Source organism: Sceloporus occidentalis, unplaced genomic scaffold (assembly GCF_023333645.1).
Source record: "Sceloporus occidentalis isolate IW3139 unplaced genomic scaffold, rSceOcc1.0.p SCAF_1, whole genome shotgun sequence".
In the NCBI taxonomy this organism is placed as follows: Eukaryota; Metazoa; Chordata; class Lepidosauria; order Squamata; family Phrynosomatidae; genus Sceloporus; species Sceloporus occidentalis.
Genome location: NW_028316981.1, coordinates 7,020,583 through 7,042,259, shown reverse-complemented (window position 1 = coordinate 7,042,259; position 21,677 = coordinate 7,020,583). Strand labels below are relative to the sequence as shown.

General features: G+C 42.0%; 1 pseudogene across 1 annotated transcript in view; it reads left to right on the top strand.

Moving 5' to 3' along the window:
* Positions 1 to 20,330, top strand: part of LOC149320547 (uncharacterized) — a 38,167-nt pseudogene extending 17,837 nt beyond the window's left edge. Inside the window, exons 8-13 of the transcript XR_016278090.1 lie at positions 1,875 to 2,332; positions 3,085 to 3,205; positions 4,527 to 4,612; positions 4,832 to 4,952; positions 6,171 to 8,291; positions 19,796 to 20,330. The product of XR_016278090.1 is annotated as an uncharacterized LOC149320547 (transcript). The remainder of the gene's footprint in view (positions 1 to 1,874; positions 2,333 to 3,084; positions 3,206 to 4,526; positions 4,613 to 4,831; positions 4,953 to 6,170; positions 8,292 to 19,795) is intronic.
* The last annotated feature ends 1,347 nt before the right edge of the window (positions 20,331 to 21,677 follow it).

The window sequence follows — 21,677 nt, the reverse complement described above, 5'->3', positions numbered from 1 at the left end:
TTGCAAATGGACATTGCCTTTCCTTGACTTTGGGAACTTGGCCCAAAAGGGGGACTGTGTCTGTCTGCAGATAGCCTCCCTTCCATCTGAACTGAGACCAGAAACAGAAAATGCAGGCCTAGGACTAAGCTCCAGGAGGAGAGGATCACACCAGGGCCAATCCAGCAATAATCACAATGATCACGTTAATGAAAGCTAACACAACATTAGCGCTGTAGCACTGGATATTTCTGCATAGTCACACAATCGCATAGGGATTCAAATCCTGATCTCCAGAGTCATAGTCCAACACTGAAATCACTTCGCATGACTGGGCTCAAGAATGCTGGAAAGTCCTTTAATTTGCTTTTAATGTCAGTTGTTTAAATATGTTGTTAGCTGCCTTGTTTTCCATCAAAAGGAGGAATGCATGATATAAAGAATAAAATAAATATTAGAAACAATAATCATTTGCATTAGTGAATATATTGCAGCTGCAAGGCTGAGAAAGGCAAGCCAAAGCCCCACTCCTCCTTGACTCCTCTTCTTGAGGGAAAAGGTCTCTCCAGCTATTTGTTGGCTGGCAATTAATATTTTTCTTAAAGGGGCATGGAACATTTCTTTTATTGCTGTAACCTTTTGTATGCTTTTTACGTGTTATTCTGTCTTAAATATGGTTTTTTATTGTTTTAAAATTTTTATTGTTTATCTTTTATGAGCTGCCTATAGGAGAAAGGCATCATATAAATGAAAGAAATCAATAAATCGGTAAAATAGCAATAAAATGGTACTCTCTGGCGGGATACAAACCGCCAAATAGTACGTCATCAATACGTACTAGGGCTAGGAAGGGGCGGTGCTTCCGTACCCCCCTAACCCTAATACATATTGAATACGTACAAGATGGCGGCGCCCTGTTCATACGGGCGCAGCCATCTTGACGTATCGGATACTGAGCGTCCGTACGCGTCGCATCCTTTGTGACGTAGCAAGTGCGCCCCTGGCGCCTCGCTACGTCGCAAACGCGACTCCAAAAGAAGCTCCATTTTGGAGCTTCTTTTTTGCTCCGCGCGGGAGCCGCGCGGTTTGGCTGCTGCAGCTCCCGCGCGGAGCAAACGGCGGCGGCGGGGAAGCACCGCAAAGCGGCGGTTTGTATCCCGCCTCTGCCTCCCAGATTCTGTCCTCACAGCAATTCTGTGAAGTAGGCTGGGTTATTGGATTAATGCTGGGTTGTAGGGAGTTTTCACTCTGTGACCCAGAAGGAAAAGTCACCTATCTTTCCCTTCAGTCTTAGGAGTTTAACACATGGAGGAAATCCTGTGCAGAAATGGGGGTTTAAACTAGAAAAACAAAACAAAACCCAAAAGCAGGTTGATTTTCACACTACGTCATTGATAAATCTGTGTTAACCCAAACAGAAGATGGACAGAACATAGACAAAAGCTGTTCCTTTTTACTTTTGGAAAATCCCAAAAGTAAAAAGAAGCAGCTTTTGTTTACTTTCCATTTGGGTTAACACAAGTTTAACAACAATGTGTGTGAAAATCAACCCACTTTTGTGGGTTTTGTCTAGCTTTTAAATCTCATTTCTGCACAGGATTTCACCCATGAGATAAACTCCATAGTGTTGGTTTTCTATGAAGAAGAGGGAAGGAGCAAATTCTTCACCTCAAGAGAGCATTTAGCATGCCTCATACACAAAATGTCTTCTTTTCTTTCTAGGACTTGGCATTCCCAGACTTTTGCCTCAAGGGAAGATCTTGCAACAGGCAGAAGAGCATTGTAGGCCATCTTGGAAACTGCCTAGGAACAGAGGAAAAAACTGGGAAGTATATATTCACAGTGGAAGAGATAATGGAAACAGAGTCTCATGTGCTGGTGATGGTCCAATAAAGGAAACATCCCACGTGGTGCTGATGGTCTGAGAGCACCGGTCAAGATGAAGATGCAAGGCTCATCTGGCCCTGAGTTAGGAAAAGGCCTTCTACATCTTCCAGCTGGGAGCAGTGGGGAATTATGCAGAGCAACCACACAGAAGAGCTTGGCAGAAGATATGTTCCATTCAGAGGTACAGTGGGAGCATTTTAGGCAGCTCTGCTACAAGGAAGACCAGGGGCCCCGAGAGCTTTGCAGCCAACTCCATGCCCTTTGCCATCAGTGGCTGAGGCCAGAGAGACACACCAAAGTCCAGATCCTGGACCTGGTGATCCTGGAGCAGTTTCTGGCTGTCCTTCCCCCAGAGATGTCAAGCTGGGTCAGGGAATGTGGGGCAGAGACCAGTTCCCAGGCGGTGGCCCTGGCTGAAGGCTTCCTCCTGAGCCAGGCAGAGGAGAAGAAGCAGGAAGAGCAGCAGGTGAGAAAGTCTTATCTTAGTAACTTCCTGACTCTCCTTGTTCTTTGTATTTTATGATCTTTCTGCCCTAACAACGATAGGAACAGTGAAATGGTTAGCCAGTGTGAATGTGAACATAAATGTGAAAAATATCTAACAATATCTCTGTCAGTGTAATCACGTAAAGCCCTTACACGTTCACGTTTTGTACAAATGGGCGCAATGATGAAATGGGGAAGGTTTTATAGTTCCCCAGTTCAAGAAAGGCTGTGTATCTGTGGAGAGTCAGCTTTGGAGGATTTGGCTCATTATATACTTGAGTGCCAGATATATGCTGGTATTAGAGAAAGTTATTTGGAAACTTTCCTAAAGAAAATGAAATACTGGGATGTGAAAGAAATTCTTGTTACAATCAACAAATCAATACATCAACCAAAGGGTAGCTGTATTTGCAACAAATGCTCCCAGGTGTAGATGGAGACTATCGTAACTGACATAGAAACCTGAGGATGTGAGTGTATAAAATGCTTTTTGTTATAACACCAATGGTTATTAAGCTCTCTTTCTTATTACAATGTGATCTGGTTCATAATGCAAGTCATGTATCTTATGCATAGGTATGTATTTTGTTTTTGTTTTTATTTAATTGTAATGTTGATTCTGTAATCACACGTCTATGAAAGCTTGGATGTTTTGTTTGCAATGGTCTTTGGTCTAAGTAATAAACTATCTATCTGTCTCTTTATGATACTTGGTACTTTTTCTCCCCCAAGGGGCTCGTTGTAGAAGAGGCTGGTGACTTTCCTGTGGCAGAGAAGGCTCTCTCAGACTCTGGAGAGAGAGTCCTGTGCAAGTGGATGGTACAGCCAGATGACAGAAGCATCACCATAATGGGTAAAGAATCAAAGGACATTTCTCATCTTAATCTCCCTGGGTTGAGTGTGCCTGAAATAATAGGAGTGTAGATCTGCTCCCCTGAGGAGCCCATTGGGGAAGGGATCAGTCTCCAGTAAAGGATTAGCCTCAACTGATTAAGTAGTTATGTTTCAAACCTGCACTTTGAAAGAGCCATTATACTAAAAGAAAAGAAAAGCTTCTGGCTCCATCCTCCACTCCCTTCCCCTTTTGTGTCATGTCTTCTTAGATTGTAAGCCTGAGGGCATGGAACCTTCTAATTATAAAGATTGTATGTACTGTGCTGTGTAAATTTACAGCGCTATATAAATAAAGCTTAATAATAAGAAGAAGAAGAAAAGAAAAGGGGGCGGGGGGGTTGAATACCACATAGAAGGAAAGACCCAGTTGGTAAAGATACAAAATCGGCAGAAAGTATAAGGACAGATGAAGGGCTGGTTCTCCAGATTGATAGCTTAACTGTTCTCAGCTTTTACTGTCTTCACATGAGAAAAGCCTGGGACTTGCACTGTATTTATTGCCAAGTGCTAGGGTTAGAGAAACCTCTGCACCTCCAGCTGGACATTCATGCCCAGAAAATGCCATTGAGGCCTCAGTGATACTGTGCCCTTCTGAGGGCTTCCCTGAGAAGCTACTTTAGAAGTCAAGTCTTCCTCGGCATATATTTCTGAACTCCATAATTCTGTTTACATAATTTTTGTCTATAATTGTTTCCTTGTTCTTTCAATTGTGAAATGCCATGTACAATGATGGCACTATATAAACAAAGAAAAAAATGATAATAATTTGCACCTCTTGGTCATTCCAAGGCGTGTTACAGACCGCCCAAAAGCGGGCGGTCTGGCACCGGCTCCATTAGCTGCGCCAAGAAGCCCCAGCGGCCAGACTGCGAAGCTTCCCGGCGCAGCTAAAAAGTAGCACCATAATGGTGCTCCTTTTTGGGCCCCAGAAGTGGCACCGCGAGGCGCGCACCCGCGGCGTCACTTCTGCCGCACCACATCTGAACGCTGTGCGTCCAATACATAAATATGGCAGCGCCCATGTGGATGGGTGCTGCCATTTAGTACGCGCTCTGCGCGTCCTAGGGAGAGGGGCGGTTAGGAAGGTGAGAACCTTCCTAACCCTAGCATGCCCCTTCCTAATCCTAGGACGCGCGGAGCGTGAACTAAATGGCGGTGTGTAACCTGCCCTAGTCTCCCAAAATTCTTCTGTCTTATTTGTCTTTGTCCTTGTTTGGATGAATACGAAAACATGTCAGTCAGAAGCAGAGGGAACAGTTTCCCCCTTTATTTCCCACCAGGTAACCAAACACAGCCATGGCCAATATGTCGCAGCTCATCTCTTACTGTCGATGCACTGAGAACAGCGTCTGTGAGCCCGGATCAGGTAGAGGGCCAAGAAAGGCTCAGGCTGGGTGCCCTGGTTCTTTGTCCTTCTCTCTGGGCCAGGCGGGAACCATTCCCTTATCCTTTCTTGCACTCAGAAGTTGCCCACTATGGTGGCACTGAATGTCTTTATGCAACACATTAAGTCACCTTTACTTGTTTTGTTTTCATTCCCAATAGGCTTCTGCATATTTGCTGAAGCTATCATTTCTTTTTCCAGATTACCTTAGAGGAAGTGGCTGTGTATTTTAGTGAAGAGGAGTGGGCCCTGCTGAATCCAGACGAAAGGGCCCTGCATAGGGAAGTCATGGAGGAGAATTTGGAGATGGTGGCCTCCCTAGGTAAGGCTCCCTTTTTCTCATGCTAAATCAAATTAGTTTGCAACGGTAGTGAAACAGTATTGCTTCTTCCTGCCATCTTCTTGCATTTCAGTAGTCTAAGTTGTCCCTTTCCAGCTGGGCTGGTTTCAGGGATCTCTTCACAGAAAGTCCTAAGCTGGCCAACCTTGGTTCATGGCTAATGTGGATGATGTTAGCTTCAGATGGGCTGCTAAGCTTGTAGCCCTCTATTGGGAACTGCCTTGTCGCAGAGGTGTGCCATGAAAGAACCTACTTTGTCCCCCCATCTTTTGCTTGAGTTCCTTCCAATGAACAATAAAAATGAATGACTGGATTGTTTAACTTGACTGGGGTGGGTTTTTAATGTTGTGGGGAGCTCTTACTAAGGTTTGTCTTATAATATATCTTAATGGGCCCAAACAGACAGGCCAAAATAAAGCTGCTTCGGGTCACTTTGGAGGTATGCTGTTTAAATGGCACACACATCTTAAGAGGCCAGAAGCTGCACCAAAGCTGCACTCCAATCCTTAGGACTGGAGCATGGCTTTGGCACAGCTTCCAGCCTGTTAGAACACATGAATCATTTAAACAGCATACCTCCAAAGTGACCTGAAGCAGCTTTATTTTAGCCTGTCTGTATGGGGCCAATGTTTTTTTAATTTTGGATGTATTTTAAACAGTTTTAATTCATAGTTATGATATGTGTTTTTAAATATGTTGTAAGCTGCATTGAATCTCAATTTTGAGAAAGAGGCATGATAATAATAATAATAATGAGGAGGAGGAGGAGGAGGAGAAGGGGGAGGATTTGCTGTAACAGCTGTGGGCTGCTGCACAATTCTCCTTTCACATTACTGTTTAAGCAGGAGTACCATATATCTTACCTTTTATTCTCTTGGCAGCAAGTCCAGTAGAGCTTGGTTGAGAGAAAGGATGGTTCTTGGGTTCATGCTTTCATAGATACAAGAAACTATGAGCTACTCCAAAGAACTTTCTGCTCCATGCAGTCTCTGCCACAGGACTCCCAGCAGAATCAAAGGAAAGCTCAGGTGTCTCATTTGTCTTTCCAGTAGTCTGCTGCCATTAATGTCCATTAAGCAGTTGTTTTATTTTAGGGGATTTTTGGAGGGGAGGGGGCGTGAGGTGGGTTCTTGTTGTTGTTGTTGTTGTTGTTGTTGTTGTTGTTCTCAAAATTTGACCACTTGTTGTTCTCATTTCCAGGCAGTGATGTGAATGGGAATGAAGAAGGAAATGAATATGTTGTGTGTAAGAGAAGCTTCAGCTGTAAAGCAAACCTTAATCTTCACAGGAGAACTCACATAGAGGAGAAATCACTTAAGGATGGTGAAAAGAGAAACATGGACAGTTACAGGAAAAACCTGATTTCTCATGAAATATCTCAAAAAGCAGAGAAACCATTTAAGTGCTTGGAGTGTGAAAAGAGCTTTCCTGCGAAGAAGCAACTCACTTCTCATCAAGCAATTCACACAGGAAAGAAACCATTTAAATGCTTGGAGTGCGGAAAGAGCTTCAGGAAGAAGTCAAACCTCACTGATCATCAAGCAGTTCACACAGGAGTAAAACCATTTAAATGCTTGGAATGTGGAAAGAAATTCAGTCGAAAGGCACACCTCACCCGTCATCAAAGAACCCACACAGGGGAGAAACCTTTTAAATGCTTGGAGTGTGAAAAGAGCTTCAGGGAGAAGAACCAACTCACTTCTCATCAAGCAACTCACACAGGAGAGAAACCATTTAAGTGCTTGGAGTGTGCAAAGAGCTTTCCTGCGAAGAAGCAACTCACTTCTCATCAAGCAATTCACACAGGAAAGAAACCATTTAAATGCTTGGAATGTGGAAAGAAATTCAGTCGAAAGGCATACCTCACCAGTCACCAAAGAACCCACACAGGGGAGAAACGTTTTAAATGCTTGGAGTGTGAAAAGAGCTTCAGGGAGAAGAACCAACTCACTTCTCATCAAGCAACTCACACAGGAGAGAAACCTTTTAAATGCTTGGAGAGTGAAAAGAGCTTCCCTGAGAAGAAGCAACTCACTTCTCATCAAGCAATTCACACAGGAAAGAAACCATTTAAATGCTTGGAGTGTGGAAAGGGCTTCAGGAAGAAGTCACACCTCACTGATCATCAAGCAGTTCACACAGGAGTAAAACCATTTAAATGCTTGGAATGTGAAAAGAAATTCAGTCGAAAGGCATACCTCACCAGTCATCAAAGAACCCACACAGGGGAGAAACCTTTTAAATGCTTGGAGTGTGAAAAGGGCTTCAGGGAGAAGAACCAAGTCACTTCTCATCAAGCAACTCACACAGGAGAGAAACCATTTAAGTGCTTGGAGTGTGAAAAGAGCTTCCCTGAGAAGAAGCAACTCACTTCTCATCAAGCAATTCACACAGGAAAGAAACCATTTAAATGCTTGGAGTGTGGAAAGGGCTTCAGGAAGAAGTCACACTTCACTGATCATCAAAGAGTTCACACAGGAGTAAAACCATTTAAATGCTTGGAATGTGGAAAGAAATTCAGTCGAAAGGCATACCTCACCAGTCATCAAAGAACCCACACAGAGGAGAAACCTTTTAAATGCTTGGCGTGTGGAAAGAGCTTCAGGGAGAAGAACCAACTCATTTCTCATCAAGCAACTCACACAGGGCAGAGACCATTTAAATGTTTGGAGTGTGGAAAAAGCTTCCCTTAGATGATAAGCCTCATTCACCATCAAGCAATTCACACAGGAGAGAAACCATTTAAACGCTTGGAGTGTGGAACGGGCTTCAAGCAGAAGTCACACCTCACTGATCATCAAAAACTTAACACAGGAGTAAAACCATTTAAATGCCTGGAATGTGGAAAGAAATTCAGTCGAAAGGCACACCTCACCAGTCATCAAAGAACCCACACAGAGGAGAAACCTTTTAAATGCTTGGCGTGTGGAAAGAGCTTTAGCCACAGGTCAAGCCTCATTCGTCATCAAGCAGCTCACACAGCAGAGAAACCATTTCAATGTTTGGAGTGTGGGAAAAACTTCAGACAGAAGGCAAGCCTCATTCATCATCAAGCAGCTCACACAACGGAGAAACCTTATAAATGCTTGGAGTGTGGAAAGAGTTTCAGGCAGAAGAGAACTCTCCTTCGGCATCATGCAATTCACACAGGGGAGAAGCCCTTTAAATGTTTAGATTGTGGAAAGAGTTTCTGTTGGAAGAGAAACTTAATTCGTCATCAAGTAACTCATACAGGAGAGAAACCATTGAAGTGCTTGGAGTGTGGGAAAACCTTCCATCAGAAGGCACACCTCACTTCTCATCAAACCACTCACACCTTGGGTAACGATTCAAATGCCAGAATTCCAAATGGAGTGCAGAAGAGCCGCTATGTACTACATTGCAAACATATGATGGCTAATGCAGCACACAGAGGAATTCCAGAAAAATACCAGCAAATATCACTCATTATCAGTTAGAATCCAACCATACATAGAGAGAGAGAAATGCCAGAAGTCCATGCGGTGGTCAGAAAAGGAAGAGCCACTATAGACTACATTGCAAACATACAATGCCTAATACAGCGCACAATGGCATTTCAGGAAATGTGCTTTATAGACTAAAACAAAGCATTTGACAATATTATTATTATTATTATTATTATTAAACTTTATTTCTAAAGCGCTGTAATTATACACAGCGCTGTACAAAGTCGGTAAAATTAAAGAGACTATAAAAGATCACGAAAAGCTATGGATGGCTCTAAAGGATATGGGAGTGCCACTACATTTGACAGTCGTAATGAAAAAATCTGTACTCAGAACAAAAGGCTACTATCAGAACAGAATTCAGCAAATTAGGTTGGTTCTCAATTGGCAAGATGGTCAGGCAAGGATGCTTTCTATCACCTTACTTGTTCAACTTGTATGCATCATAAGAATCAAAGGAATAGCAGATTTAAACTCAGAGGAAGGAGGTGTGAAGGTAGGAGGAAGGAATATCAACAATTTAAGATATGCAGGTGATACTGTATTACTAGCGGAAAATATCACAGACTTGGAACAATTACTACAGAAGGTCAAACAAGTAAGTGCAAAGGTAGACTTATTGCTGATCATAAAGAAAACCAAAATAATGACCATGGATGATCTACGCAAATTCAACCTAGACAATGAGGAAATCAAAACAGTAAAAGAGTTTCCATAGCTAGGATCAAACACCGATCAGATTGGAGCCTGCAGCCAAGAAATAAGAAGATGGCTAAGGTTTGGAAGGGCAGCAATGAAAGAACTAAAGATTCTAAAGAGTAAAGACAAGCGGCTGAGCATCAAAGTCGGAATTATAGAAGCCATAGTATTCCCCATCACCATGTACGGATGTGAGAGCTAGACAGTGAAGAATACAGAGAAAATCAACTAATTTGAGATATGGTACTGGAGAAGAGTATTGAGGGTACTGTGGACATCCAAAAAGACAAACAAACAAGTCCATGAACAGACTGAACCAGAACTTTCCCTGGAAGCAAAGATGACAAATCCAGGCTACGGTACTTTGGCTACATCATGACAAGGCATGACTCATTAGAAAAGACAATAATGCTAGGAAAGGTAGGAGGCAGTGGAATGAGAGGAAGACTGCACATCAGATGGCTAGGCTCACTTAGGCAGGTCATGGGCATGAATCTCCAGGACTGAGGTAGAGCAGGGGAGGATAGGGAGGCTTGGAGATGTCTCATCCACATCTCATCTGATTTTACTCTAATTTATATAAATCAGTAATTATCTCCATAATTAATTTAGATAACTTTCTCGGTTCTCTTAATCTAAACAAAATCTCAGTGAACATCATAAAAACAAACTAAAGAGCCCCATTGCCCTTAAAGAAATCATGGTAGTCATTTTTCTCTTAAGCCTGGAAAATCACGAGGGAACAATGGATTTGGCTCAATATTCTACAAAGCATTTGAACGTATTCTAACCCCTTAGCTATGCCAGTTTTTCAATGCAGCCTTAGAAGAAGGAAAACACCCAGAAAGCTACAAAACATTCAAAGTGGTATCTATACCCAAAGCAGAAGAAGATGAAACTCTGATTTTTCCATATATACGCATAAATCAAGATGATAGAATTCTAACTTCTATTTTTGGCAAAAAGATTAAGTGTTTTTATTGAAAACTAAATAGCCCCCAGTTCACACAGATTTTATAGTCAAGTACCAAATGACAGATTAGTTAAGAACTCTTAGCATCATCCTCCTCTCCAAAAAATTAAAACTTTTGTCCCTCTGTACACTTTTGTTCCTCCATGCCTTCAAGGGCTTTGATCATATTGAATGGAGATGCATGCTAAAATTGTTTTAAAAAGGTAAATTTTGCAGATAAATTGGCTCCTTCCTCATCAGATTATATATAGCACCACAATCTAGATCAGTGATTCCCAAAGTGGGCAGTATGGCTCCCAGGGGGCATTGGAAAGATGCAGGGGATGATAAGGAGGAAAGGGAGCAGTAGGGGGCAGTGAGAGGAAAAAGGGGCAGCAGGAGGGCCTTCAGTCAAAGCATTGGTGTGCAGGAAAGACAAGGGAACCAGCGGTCTTTAGCTACATGGTGGAGATGAGGATTACATTAAACATCGTTTCAGGGTCCCCAGAAGACCACCACAAAGCCTCTCTGATCATTTTATGTGGTGAAAACTGAATTATCTCTGCCCATGTTAGTTCACTCCCTTGCCGGTATCTTTCTGTAGTAGTGGCATTTGGAAAACCTGTGCTAGGCTTGGGCACAGGACATCGCTTCTGCAGCTCAGACCGACATTATTTTTGGACAAACTGGAGCAAAGTGTTGGAGCACATGGTGGCGACGAGGGAGAAGCAAAACTGAGCTTTCAAATTTGGGACCCTGCTTAAGCTTTGTGAACTTTGCTGGGACTTGGCTAGCAGGTTGGAGTTGCACTGCTGCCCCTGTTTTCTTTCATCAGAAAGGCTGAGAGAAAAGGTAGCAGAAGAAACAGGTTTTTTGTGGGAGAGTGAACCCTTGAAACTGTGTGAGAAGACATGTCTCTGGGGAAGGAGGATCTGTGCTCAATTCTTGGAAAGAGTCTTTTTTATTCTTTTGTAAATGACATTTCCCCAGTAAAAGGTTTTATTACGTTAATATGGTGTTTACAAATATTAAATAAAAATAAATGATCTGAAGTGTATGCTAAGTGTCTGCTTAGATGTACCCAGGTGGATGTTTTGCCTACTTTAAGCACCTATACTGAAATGCTTCATATTATTTCAAGAGATGAGGTATTGTCAGGCCTCTTATAAGGGACGACCTGTATTTAATTCCATTTACAAATCTCAACTATTGGCTTAAGGCTTGGCTATCATTTCTTTTTCAGCTTCAGATGGGCTGCTAAGCTTATTTGTCTTTGTCCTTGTTTGGATGAATACAAAAACATGTCAGTCAGAAGCAGAGGGAACATTTTTTCCTTTTGTTTCCCACCAGGAAACAAACACAGCCATGCCCAATATGTCACAGTTCATCTCTTACTGTCGATGCACTGAGAACAGCGTCTGTGAGCCCGGATCAGGTAGAGGGCCAAGAAAGGCTCAGGCTGGGTGCCCTGGTTCTCTGCTCTTCTCTCTGTGCCAAGTGGGAACCACTCCCTTTTCTTTTCTTGCAGTCAAAATTTCCAACTACAGTGGCACTTAGCATCTTTATGCAACTAATTAAGTCACCTTTACCTGCTTTCTTTTCATTCCTAATAGGCCTCTGCATGTTTGCTGAAGCTATCATTTCTTTTTCCAGGTTACCTTAGAGGAAGTGGCTGTGTATTTTAGTGAGGAGGAGTGGGCCCTACTGAATCCAGACCAAAGGGCCCTGCATAGGGAAGTCATAGAGGAGAATTTACAGATGGTGGACTCCCTAGGTAAGGGTCCCTTTATCTCATGCTAGATCAAATTAATTTACAAGTGGTAGTGAAACACTATTGCTTCTTCTTGCATTTCAGCAATCTACGCTCTCCCTTTCTAGCTGGGTTGGTTTCAGGGATCTCATCAAAGGAAAAAAACAACAAAAAACAAACAAAAGCAAGCTTCATTTATATACCGCTTCATACCGCCTAAGCAGTGTCTAAGCGGTTTACAACTGTAAGCTGGCCAACCTTGGGTCAAGGTTAAAGTGGATGATATTAGCTTCAGGTGGGCTGCTAAGCTTGTAGCACTGTGTTGGGAACAGCCCTGTCTCAGAGGTGTGCTATGCAGGAACCTACCGTATTTTCCAGCGTATAAGATGACTTTTTGACCCTCTAAAATTGGGCCAAAAGTCGGGGGTCGTCTTATACGCCGGGTAACAAAAGAGCCCCACGGCTTACCTGGTTGTTCTGCCAGCTTCTCAGGCCTCCGGAGGCTTTTGGAAGCCAGTGGCATGTGCACGCCAGGCTGCCATCTTCTCAAGCCTCCGGAGGCTTTTGGAAGCCAGTGCGCGTGTGAACCCCAGGCTGCCGGCTTCTCAGGCCGATGGAAGCCTTTTGAAGCCGGCGTTTGTGGGCACCAGGCCCCCTAAACCTGGCCTATAGTAGGCTAGGGCGCTGCCTGCACGCAAGGCAGGCTTTGCAGGCCTCAACAGAGGCCTGGGGAGCTGGTGTACACAGCAGCTAGCTCCTCCCTAGTGGTTGGAGCATAAAAATAAAAATAATAAATAAATAGATAAAAATTAAATATAAATATAAATAAATAAAATAATAAGACAAGTGCATCACTTGCTGTGATTGACTGGTTTTTGTACACTGGGTACCACATACAGTAAAGTACCAGTATCTGTACTTGTTCATACAGTACAGCACCAGTACATACAGTACTGTATAGAAAAATCCAACAGTCAAAACCCCATCGTGGCTTCACCAGCAACAAGAAAGAAATATGAAGCCAGTTTCAAACTTAAAGTTATAAACTTTGCCATGGGACATAATAACTGCGCTGCTGCAAGACAATATGGAGTAATAGAAAATATGATTCAGGACTGGAAAGCAAATGAAAAAGCATTAAAGAGTATACCAAGGGGTAAGTGTACATTAAGAAGAGGCACCCCACATTGGCCAGAACTCGAAAAACATGTAGCAGACATGGTGAATGAGCATCGCCAAAACGGTTATGAAGTGACGAGAAATAAAATACATTAGTTTGCACTTCAGTGGGCCAAATCTAACCCAGATCAAAGCAACAGATTTAAGGCCACTGTATCCTGGTGTACTAGATTCATGGAAAGGCATGATATGGTACTGAGGCAAAAGACGAAAATTGCCCAAAAATTACCTGCAGATCTTGATAGGAAAGTAATTAGTTTTCATCAGTACGTAATACAACAGTGCACTAAACATGGCTATGTGTTAAACATTATTGGAAATATGGACGAAACTCCAATGAATTTTGATATGGTTGGTGATAAAACTCTCCATCAAAAAGGCGAAAAAACAATTTTAATTAAAACAACAGGACATGAGAAATCCAGTTTTACAGTGGTACTAGGATGCACAGCTGATGGCACCAAACAGACCAATGATTATTTTAAAAAGAAAAAGGCTGGATGGCTGAAGAAGGGGTAATGCTATGGTTTGATAATATATGGAACAGGCGACCAGGTGGACTTACTCAAAAACGTAGTCTACTGGTGTGGGATATTTAACTCCTAGCACCAAACAAAGGCTTGCAAGACTAAACACAGATGCGGCGGTTTTTCCTGCAGGATTGACATCGTTGGTACAACCACTGGATGTGTGCCTAAACAAGCCATTTAAAGATCACATTCGAGAAACAGTGGAATGAATGGATGGTTTGCGGCGAAAAGTCATTTATAAAAGGAGGAAACATGCATGCTCCACAGTTAGATGTTTTGTGCAAGTTTGTCATAAAAGCCTGGAATTATATTGATGCAGAAACAGTAATCAAGTCTTTCAAGAAGTGTGGCGTATCAAATTCATTTGATGGTATGGAGGATGACTACTTGTGGCAAGGTGAAGAGAAAGTCGAAGCTGAGACCACACCATCTGATATGGGATTCGATCCATACGATGACTGTCTTACAAGTGTTTCACAAGATCTCATGGATGTATTTATGGTATCAGATGACGACCAGGAGGATTTTGAAGGCTTTCCTATAGAAACAACATAGCTTGCAGTTATTATGGGCATTGCTAATTCACCAGGGACTTGCCCAGCACTTACTCTCTCTCTCTCTATTGTTTATTATCTTCCTCCTATCATAGAATCGTAGAGTTGCAAGAAACCACTAGGGCCTGTTAACATATATTTTTAATTTGTATTGAAAATGATCAGATGTGTCAATGGTTAACTAAGGTTTAAAATGGTTCAGAGGCGGAATTTTCTGCATTATCTGATTTGTCTGGAGAGGTGGTTTGGATTAGACAGTTGTTAAGTAATCTGGGAGAAAATTGCACTGAGCCTACTTTGGTTTTTGAGGATTCACAATCATGCATTGGGATGGCAGAGGCTGAGAATTTGAAGTGCAGAACTAAGTACATTGGAGTAAGGTACCAGAATGTAAGAGAATTAGTTCAGAATGGTATCCTAAAGATAGAGTACATTGACACAAGGGATAACTTGGCTGATGTTTTAACAAAAGCACTTTCCGGAGAAAGACATGAACAACTTTCTTGTGCAATTGGTATGGTTCCTTAACTTCGCAAAGATATAATGTAAATACACTGTGTTATTGCACATCTGTACATTTTGGAGGGGCTTGTTAACATATATTTCTAATTTGTATTGAAAATGATTAAATGTGTCAATGGTTAACTAAGGTTTAAAATGGTTCCTGTTGCAGGCCAGAAAGCCTAGGCCTGGAAGAACAAGTCTTCAAGGACATTGCCTGAGATATAATATAAACAAAATGTATTATTGTTATGGTCTTGTGTAGTATGGTGACTTCATGAGAAAGGTGTGTCCACTTGGTGGGAAAGTTGATCTTGTGAGAGAACAAAGACTGATGTCATATTCAAGTTTTTTTTCTTGCATGGACTCTGAAAGAGAATAGATGTATAGTAGCTTGCTGTGCATTGTGTAAATAGCAACAAAGTTAATAAACCCTCATTTGAGTGAAAATCTGTGTGGAAGTTACTTTGATATTGAGTAGCTGAGAAGACTGCATCTGTTCCAGTTGGTACCAGTCCAGAACCACTGGTAACAAGAGACATCAACCATCCCAAAGATCTTTTTCTCTAACAGGGCCATCCAGTCCAACCCCCTGCCATGCAGGAAATCCAATTCAAAGTATCCCCGACAGATGGCCATCCAGCCTCTGCTTAAAGACCTCCAAGGTAGGAGACTCCTCTACACTCCGAGAAAGTGCATTCCACTGTCGAACAGCTCTTACCATCAGGAAGTTCCTTCTAATGTTGAGGTGGAATCTCTTTTCCTGTAGCTTGCATCCATTGTTCCGGGTCCTGTTCTCTGGAGCAGAAGAAAACAAGCTTGCTCCCTCCTCAATATGACATCCCTTCACATATTTAAACAGGGCTATCATATCACCTCTTAACCTTCTTTTCTCCAGGCTAAACATCCCCAGCTCCCTGAGGGCATGGTTTCCAGACCCTTCACCATTTTTGTTGCCCTCCTTTGGACACGCTCCAGTTTCTCAATGTCCTTTCTGAATTGTGGCGCCCAGAACTGGACACAATATTCTAGGTGGGGCCTGACCAAAGCAGAATACAGTGGCACTATTACTTCTCTTGATCTAGACACTATACTTTTATTGATGCAGCCTAAAATTGCACTGGCCTTTTTAGCTGCCACATCACACTGTTCACTCATGTTCAACTTGTGGTCTACTTGGACTCCTAGATCCCTTTCACATGTAGTTTAATTCAGCCAGGTATCACCCATCCTATATCTGTGCATTTCATTTTTCTGCCCTAAGTGCAATACCTTGCATTTCTCCGTGTTGAATTTCATTTTGTTAGCTTTGGCCCAGCTTTCTAGTCTATTCAGGTCATTTTGAATCTTGATCCTGTCCTTTGGGGTATTAGCTATTCCTCCTAATTTAGTGTCATCTGCAAATTTGATAAGTATGCTCCCAATTCTGTCATCCGGGTCATTGATAAAGATGTTGATGGATCAGGTAAGGGCCAAATTCCCCAGAGAGGCAAGTAGGGGTCATTCAGGGTATCTGGTTCCCTGCTCATCTCTCTGGGCCAAGCACAGCCACTGCTTTTTCTTTTCTTTTAGTCCAAGTTGATCTCTAAAGTAGCTCTGAGACCTGTTATGCAAAAATAAATAAATAAATAAAAAATTAAATGACATTCAGCAACCCTAAGCTTCTTCCTTTTGTTTACCAATTGACCTCAGCATGTTTGGCACACACACCCCCCCAGGTAATCTTTGAGGTGGCGGCTGTACATTTCAGTGAGGAGGAATGGGCCTTTCTGGATCCAGAGCACAGGGCCCTGCATAGGGAAGTCATGGAGGAGAATTTGGAAATGGTGTCCTCCATGGGTAAGGCTTCTTTCCTCTCATGCTACATCAAATCAGCTTGCAAATGATAGTGAAATACTGTTCCCTCTTTCTGTCATCATGTTGCATTTCAGCAGTCTTAAGTCATCCCCTTCCTGCTAGGTTGGTTTCAGAGATCTGTTCACAGGAAATCCTAAGTTAGCTGACCTTGGTCAAGGCTACTGTGGACAAGTTCAGGATGCAGATGTGCTGCTAAGCATGTAGCACTGTGAGGAACCACCCTGTCCTAGAGCTGTGGCCTCAAAGGGCCTACTTTGTCTTTCCTATGTTTTGCTTTATTTTCCTGCATCCCACCAATACAAATGAAAGACTGAATTATTCCAAGGCAAGAGAAAAGGCAAGACTGGTACCACCTCTTACTGTTCTGAGCACCAGCCTTCTGTTGTTTAATTGATCCCGTCAGATAGAATCATAAAGTAGAGAGTGTACTGATGACAACATATTTAGAGATGGTCATCATGTCTCTTCTCAATTCTCTCTTCTTCAAGCTGAACACAGCCAGCTCATGAAGCAATTCCTCATAAGGCTTACTTTCCAGACCTAGATTTGGGATGCTAGGAATGCAATGGTGCTAGGAAAGGTGGAAGGCAGGAGAAAGACCACATGCTAGGTGGGTAGACTCAGTCATGGAGGACACAGGCCTGGGCCTGCAGGACCTGAGCAGAGAGGCTGAGGATAAGGGGGCCTTGGAGATGTCTCATTCATAGGGTCACCATGAGTCGAGGTCAACTTGATGGCAGCTAACAACAATAACCAGAAAGGAAGGGCTGGCTACCCTGAAACTCTAGGGCTTGAAAATTACTTATTCAGTCAGAGAGTGATTTCAGACTAACTCTCTTCCTGAAGGGATGGACTGATGTTATCTTTCAATGAATATAAAATTTTAATGATTTTACATTTATTAATTACTTTTTATTGATGTACCTTTATTGCAGCCTCAGTATAGTTTTATTCTGTACTGTTTTTCAAATATGTTATGAGCCACCCCCATCCCATGATTGAGGAAAAGGCAAGATATAAATGAACATAATACTAAAAATAACAATGCTAATACATTATTATTATTATTATTATTATTATTATTAACTTTTATTTATAAAGCACTGTAAACAGTTTTTTCCAATCCAACTTTTTCGTATCCTGGAAATTTCGTAACGCGGTCATTTCGTATCCCGAGGCACCAGTGTACTAATAGCATTCTCTACCTTGTAATTATCAACATTTTCTTCCAAGAAATAAAGCTTATCCTTTTTCAAGCCTATGCCACGCAGTTCCCCATTCAAGGTTATTTTACACAAATTCTTTTCAAATGTGACTATGTAGTCTCTGTCTGTTAATCTGCTCACTGATAACAAATTGTTTTCTAGTTCCTTTACATGCAAAACATCATTAAAGTTTTCTTTCAGCCCTGGAATGTAAACTGTCCCCATTTGATTTACAGTACTGAGCTCATTCCCATCAGCCAAAACTACAGCATTTACATTTGCTGGCTTCTTATCACTAATTAAATTAATGTTATTACACATGGAGGTCGAAGCTCCTGAATCTACAAGCCATTTGGAGTTTGCATTTTGTTTTTCCTTAATCATGGTTGCAAACACCTTATTATTATTTCTATTGTCCTTCAAAAATGGCGGCTTGGACTGCTTCTGCCTCTGGCCGTGCCGTGGTTGCCATCTGTTCTCTTGCTTGCTTCTGTCAGCAGCCAAGTGCTTGCAGTGCCTCTGCAGATGTCCTATCTTCTTACAGTAGAAACATTTTCTTTGCTCCCTCGAAGAAGCTGCCTGGTCCAGCCCACGCACATCAGGCTTGGCTTGCTCACTTGGCACAGTCTTAGAAGTTGCTGCGTCATTCCTCTCAGACAGTCTCCTCTGGTTTTTTTCCAGAATCCTGGCCACAATTAAGTCTCTCGTCAATTCTTCTGCCGGTAAGTTTTGCAAAGCATTGGTAATGTTGCTCCAAGTAGTGTCTAGGGATTCAATCAAAATATAACACTGCTGTTCTCTACTTATTTCAACTCCTCTTAGCTCAGCCTGCACAAACAAGTTTTGCATTGTTTTCAAATGTTCTATCACACACTGCCCTTTTGCCATCTGCCTATAAATTCTCTTAGACCATAACATTTTTGCAAAGGCAGTCGAAGGAGTGTGTAGTCTTTGAAGTGTTTCCCACACATCTTTCGCGGTCTGTTTATCCCTTACGTCATTAATCAAGTCTTCTTCCAGCATTAGGAAAAGACAAGCTTTGGCTTTGTTATCTTTTTCTTTCATGGCTTCATTTGCTGCGGCTGGCAGCCCGGCTTCAACTGTGGCCCATAAACTTTCTTTTACTAGTAGAGACTGGGCATAAATCTTCCAGGTGGAGTAGTTGCTTCTGTTCAATTTACTAAACTTCAAAATCTCCATCTTAATTTGTGCAATGACTCACTTGACACAGTCCTTCTGAGTATGCACAACTGACCCCTTTCGGGCTTAATCAAAACACAGGAGGAGTTACTCACGGAGCTTATCAGTGCAGCGCAAACAGCTTGCTCTGATCTGTCTTCCACAAAACTGTCTTCCACTTTCTGGAACTTTCAGCTTCTGTGGATGCTGGGTGCTGCAGTAACTGGGCCCATAACCCTTGTCAGGGATGATGGGAGTTGTTGCTCTTCACCTCTGGCTCAAACTCACCACCTTGTTACGCACCGGCGCTGACCAGTTTTGGCCAGTGGTTAAAGCTTTGCTCTAAAGCAGCAGAGTTACAGAGAATAGGCTGAAGACCCTGACAAACTCTCCAAGCCTTCTCACTCTTGCTTCCACAGAAGTCTTCACACTTCTTCAGGATCCAGCTGGCTCTTGTATCTTCACTCAAGACACCAGACAACTCAGTAGTCTTATATAAAAGATCTACTTTATTCTACTATATACAGCTCCAAAACTATCCAACACAACTCCAATAATACTCCTCACTACTATCCACTACTACCCACAAAATACATTGGGATTCATAGCCATTATTATAGTCATTGCAAAATACCACCCACTGTTGTCTGTTTCCACCCAGTGGGCGTGTACATCCACTTTCATTGGTTCTCTTGGTTCAACCCACAATTAATGATTTCATCATCTCAGCCTTGACCACTTAACAATTCTCAGGTGTGTTCAATTATCCACTTTACATTTCTGTCCTTGGCATTCAGGACTTGTTAATTCCATTACCTTTTACACCTGTGTGGCTTCTATTTGCTTCTGCTGAGTCATCCTGACTCTCACATGCATGTTTTATTTCTTTGACTGTATATCCCATGTTGCATTTTCCTTAACAGTCTTATTCACCATCCAGCAACCCACACAGGGGAGAAACCATTTAAATGTTTAGAGTGTGGAAAGAGCTTCAGTCAGAGGAACCACCTCACTTCTCATCAAGCAGTTCACACAGGAAAGAAACCATTTAAATGCTTGGACTGTGGAAAAGATTTCATTAAGAAGATGAGCCTCATTCGTCATCAAGCAACTCACACAGAGGAGAAACCTTATAAATGCTTGGAATGTGGGAAAAGTTTTAGTCAGAAGACAGACCTCTCATGTCATGCAGCAGTTCATAGGGATGAGAAACCCTTTAAATGTTTAGGAAAGAGATGCCGCTGGAAGAAAAGCTTAATTCGTCATTAAGTAACTCACACAGGAGAGAAACTATTTAAGTGTTTGGAGTGTGAAAAGAGCTTTAATCAGAAGAACCACTTCACTTCTCATCAAGCAAATCACACTGGAGAAAAATCATTTAAATGTTTGCAATGTGGAAAAAGTTTAAGTCAGAAGGCACATGACATTTGTCATCAAGGAACTCATACCAGGGAGTAGTTACTCAGATACTCTGGATATGGAAAAACTTTCAGTCGGGAGATACACCTTCTTCTTCTTCTTCTTCTTCTTATTATTATTATTAACCTTTATTTATGAAGCGCTGTAAATTTACATAGCGCTGTACATACAATCTTTTTACTTAGACGGTTCCCTGCCCTCAGGCTTACAATCTAAAAAGACATGACACAGAAGGAGAAGGGAGTGGTGCAGGGAAAGGGTAAGAGGTCCAGCAGTTCCTCTCTACCTCCGAGGCCTGGACCAAGGCAGATGGACTGGAGGGAGGGCTTGGCTTCATCATGGATGGTTAATCATTTTCCAGGAAAAATACATACCTTACTTTCTACATTGTTCAAGATGACATTTGTAGGAGGTTTTGTACAACTGTTGAGTAATAATAATACAGTAGTTGACTGCTTAAAGTTATATGCAAGAATTTATTTATTTATTAACGGCATTAAATTGTCCATGCAAGGGAAAACTATTTCAATGCCTAGAGTGTGGAAAGAGCTTCAGTCAAAAGATACATCTCATTTGTTATAAAGGAAAACACACAGGGAAGGAACTGTGATATCATTGATTTTCTGTGAGACTCAAACTTCCAAATTATCCCAGATGGAGCCAGCATGACCTTTCTTTAGTCTTTAATGTAAGGTGTGACTCAGCTGAAGTCCCCTGTCAGTTGGCATTATAATCAATTGCACATGCCTCATCAGTTCAGCAAATCTACCATGTTGTTCTCAAACCATCCACTCAAAGCTGTAACCATTCCTCCCATGTGATTTAGCTTGTGATTGCTATTTATCAGTTAACTCATACAGGGTTATTTAAATGTCAGGAATATGAAAAGCGTTTCAGTCAGAGAAAATACCTTGCTACAGGAAATTTCACTCAGAAGACAAACCTAATTTTTTATCAATCTCCACACATGGGAAAATCCATTTGAATGCCACGGGTACGGAAAAGGTTTAGGGAGCAATCAGCATTTGGGAAACAGGATTTCTCAAAGGGGAGAATCCACATAAATTCTTGGAGTGTGAGAAGTGTTTTAGTTGGGAAAATTCTTATATAATAAATCCTTACTGTTTTTATTTGTTACAATTGTGTCTGTCTGCTTTTGTTCGAGAACATTCTGCTTTACCACACTGAACCCACTGAGAAACACAGCTACTTAGTTTTGATGTCAGAAAACAAGATGCAAGGAGGGATCTTGAGGGTAATAAGGAAAGGAGACATATCTAGGGTAGCCATATTGGCCATATAGCAATGCACAATAACATCCAAAATCCAAAAAAGAGTGATGCATTATGTGGGCCAACCAAAATGCACAAAAACACGATGCAAGCTTTCAAACCTCCTCCAGCTGCTACATCCGG